The sequence below is a fragment of the Bison bison genome, unplaced genomic scaffold (genome assembly GCF_000754665.1).
Source record: "Bison bison bison isolate TAMUID 2011002044 unplaced genomic scaffold, Bison_UMD1.0 scf7180017864537, whole genome shotgun sequence".
In the NCBI taxonomy this organism is placed as follows: Eukaryota; Metazoa; Chordata; class Mammalia; order Artiodactyla; family Bovidae; genus Bison; species Bison bison.
This window is the reverse complement of record NW_011495085.1, coordinates 4,163,447-4,168,877: the sequence shown is the minus strand read 5'-3', so window position 1 is coordinate 4,168,877 and position 5,431 is coordinate 4,163,447.

Genomic DNA, 5,431 nt, shown 5'->3' with positions numbered 1-5,431 from the left:
TTTGAGCATTACTTTACTAGCGTGTGAGATGAGTGCAATTGTGCAGTAGTTTGAGCATTCTTTGGAATTGCCTTTCTTTGGGATTGGAATGAAAACTGACCTTTTCCAGTCCTGTGGCCACTGCTGAGTTTTCCAAATCTGCTGGCATATTGAGTGCAGCACTTTCACAGCATCATCTTTCAGGATTTGAAATAGCTCCACTGGAATTCCATCACCTCCACTAGCCTTGTTCATAGTGATGCTTTCTAAGGCCCACTTGACTTCACATTCCAGGATGTCTGGCTCTAGGTTGGTGATCACATCATCGTGATTATTTTGGTCGTGAAGATCTTTTTTGTACAGTTCTTCTGTGTGTTTTTGCCACCTCTTCTTAATATCTTCTGCTTCTGTTAGGTCCATAACATTTCTGTCCTTTATCGAGCCCATCTTTGCATTAAATATTCCCTTGGTATCTCTAATCTTTTTCCCATTCTGTTGTTTTCCTCTATTTCTTTGCATTGATCACTGAGGAAGGCTTTCTTATCTCTTCTTGCTTTTCTTTGGAACTCTGCATCCAGATGCTTATATCTTTCCTTTTCTCGTTTGCTTTTGGCTTCTCTTCTTTTCACAGCTATTTGTAAGGCCTCCACAGACAGCCATTTTGCTTTTTTGAATTTCTTTTCCATGGGGATGTTCTTGATACCTGTCTCCTGTACAGTGTCATGAACCTCATTCCATAGTTCATCAGGCACTCTATCAGATCTAGGCCCTTAAATCTATTTCTTACTTCCACTGTATAATCATAACAGATTTGATTTAGGTCATACCTGAATGGTTTAGTGATTTTCCCTACTTTCTTCAAGTCTGAATTTGGTAATAAGGAGTTCATGATCTGAGCCACAGTCAGCTCCTGGTCTTGTTTTCGTTGACTGTATAGAGTTTCTCCATCTTTGGCTGCAAAGAACATAATCAATCTGATTTCATTGTTGACCCATCTGGTGATGTCCATGTGTAGAGTCTTCTCTTGTGTTGTTGGAAGAGGGTGTTTGCTATGACCAGTGCATTTTCTTGGCAAAACTCTATTAGTCTTTGCCCTGCTTCATTCTGTATTCCAAGGCCAAATTTGCCTGTTACTCCAGGTGTTTCTTGACTTCCTACTTTTGCATTCCAGTCCCCTATAATGAAAAGGACATCTTTTGGGGGTGTTAGTTCTAAAAGATCATGTAGGTCTTCATAGAACCATTCAACTTCAGCTTCTTCAGCATTACTGGTTGGGGCATAGACTTGGATTACTGTGATACCAAATGGTTTGCCTTGGAAACAAGCAGAGATCATTCTGTCGTTTTTGAGATTGCATCCAAGTACTGCATTATAGACTCTTTTGTTGACTATGTTGGCTACTCCAATTCTTCTGAGGGATTCCTGTCTGCAGTAGTAGATATAATGATCATCTGAGTTAAATTCACCCATTTCAGTCCATTTGAGTTTGCTGATTCCTAGAATGTCGACATTCACTCTTGCCATCTCCTGTTTGACCACTTCCAATTTGCCTTGATTCATGAACCTGACATTCCAGGTTCCTACGCAATATTGTTCTTTACAGCATTGGACCTTGCTTCTATCACCAGTCACATCCACAGCTGGGTATTGTTTTTGCTTTGGCTCCATCCCTTCATTCTTTCTGGAGTTATTTCTCCATGGATCTCCTGTAGCGTATTGGGCACCTACTGACCTGGGGAGTTCTTCTTTCAGTATCCTATCATTTTGCCTTTTCATGCTGTTCATGGGGTGGCATCCGGTCCCATCACTTCATGGGAAATAGATGGGGAAACAGAGGAAACAGTGTCAGACTTTATTTTGGGGGCTCCAAAATCACTGCAGATGGTGACTGTAGCCATGAAATTAAAAGATGCTTACTCCTTGGAAGGAAAGTTATGACCAACCTAGATAGCATATTCAAAAGCAGAGACATTACTTTGCCAACAAAGGTTCATCTAGTCAAGGCTATGGTTTTTCCTGTGGTCATGTATATATGTGAGAGTTGGACTATGAAGAAGGCTGAGCACTGAAGAATTGATGCTTTTGAACTATGGTATTGGAGAAAACCCTTGAGAGTCCCTTGGACTGTAAGGAGATCCATCCAGTCCATTCTGAAGGAGATCAGCCCTGGGATTTCTTTGGAAGGAATGATGCTAAAGCTGAAACTCCAGTACTTTGGCCACCTCATGTGAAGAGTTGACTCATTGGAAAAGACTCTGATGCTGGGAGGGATTGGGGGCAGGAGGAAAAGGGGATGGCAGAGGACGAGATGGCTGGATGGCATCACTGACTCATTGGACATGAGTTTGAGTGAACTCTGGGAGATGATGATGGACAGCGAGGCCTGGCGTGCTGCAGTTCACGGGGTCACAGAGTTGGACATGACTGAGCGACTGAACTGAACTGATGGGGTTCTCAAGGCAAGTATACTAAAGTGGTTTGCCATTCCCTTCTCCAGTGGACCAGATTTTGTCAGATCTCTCCACCATGACCCGCTCATCTTGGGTTGCCCCACGGGCATGGCTTAGTTTAACTGAGTTAGACAAGGCTGGAGTCCTAATGTGATTAAATTGACTAGTTTCCTGTGAGTATGCTTTCAGTGTGTCTGCCTTCTGTTGCCCTCTTGCAACACCTACTGTCTTATTTGGGTTTATCTTACCTTAGGCTTGGGGTATCTCTTCATGACTGCTCCAGCAAAGTGCAGCCACTGCTCCTTACCTTGGACGAGGGGTATCTCCTCACTGCTGCCCTTCCTACATCCGCTCCTCCAGAGACCCAGTCTGCCTACTGGCACGTGGGGCAAGGGCAGCAGGGACTCAGCATTGAGATGGGCCTTGGGCAGCCGCCGCAGGCGCAGAGAGCCACCACCTCCTCTCCCTCAAGTGGACAGTCGAAAAAGCTGGAGAAGGAGCCTGGAGAGGGAGAGAAGAGAGGCAGCATCTCCTCCTTCTCCACACCTCTGAAATACCGCTCCGGCGGCGACTCCAGCCAACAGCCAGACCCTGGAGCGCTTGCGCACCCTCCGCTGCCCTGCGCACCTCCAAGGGCTTCCCCAGACCCCCCAGAGTGAGGCCACTCAACTCAGGCCAAGGGCTCCAAGCTCTGCCAAGATATTCCTGAGGCAGACCGGGAAACCGGGGAGCGCTGCCCACCCGCCACTACAGTCTCTCGGAGGTGGGTATGGGGTTTAATTCTAAATGCTATTTCACCCCTTCTACCATTTTGCTGGGGATTTTACTTTGCCCTTGGATGTGGGTATCTTTTTTTGTTGGGATCCAACATTCTCCTGTCGATCGTTGTTCAGCAACTAGTTGTGACTTTGGAGTTCTTGCAGGAGAAGATGACATCCTTCTCCTCTGCCAATGAGATTAGGAAGCCTGAAGAATGAAAAGGTATCCAGAGTTCCTTTTAGATTTCAGATGCCTTTTCTGGATCCAGAAGGTAGTATCTTATGAGCAGATTGAAAAAGGAGTCTGGGACCACTAGTCATCATAAAATCATAGAATGACCATATACTCATCATAGAATCCAGTAATTGTGCTCCCTAGTATTTACTCAAAGAAGTTGAAAACTATGTCCACATAGAAATCTTACACGAATGTTTATAGTATCTTCATAATTGATAATTCTTGAAAGCAACCAAGATGTCTTTTTTTGTTACTGAATGGATTAACTGCGTCACCTCCAGAGAATGAAACATTGTTTAATGCTGGAAAGAAATGAAATATCTAGTGGAAAAAATACATGAAGAGACATTACATGCATATTATTAATTTGAAAAGGCTACATAACTGTGTAATTCTGAGGATATGACATCTGGAAAGGGGAATATTGTAAAATACAAGATCAGTGTTTGCCATGATCAGGTTGGAAAGATTCTGGTGAATGATAGTGTTAATGTGGGAGGCTGTACATATGTGGCATCAGGGTGTCTAGTGAAATTTCTGTACCTTCTTATTTTTGTTGTAAATCTAAAGCTGCTCTAAAAAAACAAAGTCTTTATATACATCTCCATATATAAAGTATGTCGGTAATACCTAGACATTGTTATGACCTATTTGGCCTAAGTCAAAATGATGCCTGGGTTATTACTGCAGAAGTAATCATCAACAATTCTTTTTGTATTCCACATTTTAGGACTTTTCTCACATTGAAACTAAGTAAAGCACATAAATCATGTACATGCCCAGGGAAATTAGCAAACACACTCCTATTTGATGTGGGTAATTGACTGATTCTGTATTCATGATTTTATGCTTCAACTCCAATCACTTTTAGCAAGTGTCGCAAACATGTACAAACTTTTAAGGGCTTTTCCTGATGTGTGAGAAAGCAGGAGAGGCTTTGATTCACAAGTATTGTTGTGGTATAAAAACTAGTTACTTGTCACTTAGCCAGGTAAAGAATAAAATATAATGTGTAATATTATTTCATAGCACACACATATTTTGATTTTGTGCCAATTTAATCATTTTTCTGTTAGTGGTCCTGAAAGACAAGATAGGTCAATGAGCCAAGGTATTGACAAGTTGGATAAAATGTGAGTTATTAAAATACCTTTCTTAATCAAGAATTATTCTGATTTTTTTTCTTATTCATTCTTTGAGCAACATACATTTTATTTTATCTAGGACACCAAGCCCCACTGTCTATGACTAAAACTGAGCTTAATTAATTTGCATTGGATAACTACACCTGAGATCAATCAGTCAGATAACTCATCAAGGAGTCTTGGAAAGCCACAGTTAACATTAACCTACATGAGCTATAAAGAATTAGCATTTGAATGCAGCATGACAGTATAGGCTATCTTATTCCCTAAAACCTAGATATTTGTTGAATTTGGAAAACTAATATACATTCATGGACTGATTGAAACTGATTGAATTGGAACTAGCTAGTTGCTTTGGTTAATGCAGAGGGAGAAAAATGTTTCCTCTACTTTTATTTCTAAGTGGATATTAGTATTCTATAAATGGAAATTTTAAAGTTTAAAAAGTAACTATAATTGTGCTAACTGATTAAAACCACATATATTGAAATATGCAGATAATTTTAGTCTTTGAAGCTATAGAAATATCTGGATTTCAACAATATTACCATTCATTGAGCACAATGGTAGAAACATTATTATCACTTGAACATCAAACAATCTTGTAATATAAATATGAACATCTTAAAGCATTTACTGAAGTTAAATCTTTTTTTTGTTTGTTTGTTTCTAACCTCAAAATGTAATGTGAATCTTATATGCAGTTGGAGTGGGTTGCCATTCCATTCTCTAGGAGATCTTCTCAACCCAGAAATCAAAACTGGGTCTCCTGCATTGTAGGCAGATTCTTTACCATCTGAGCCACCATGGAAGTCCTATATTCAATTCGATTGGTGCAATATTCCCCTGTTTTCTTTATTG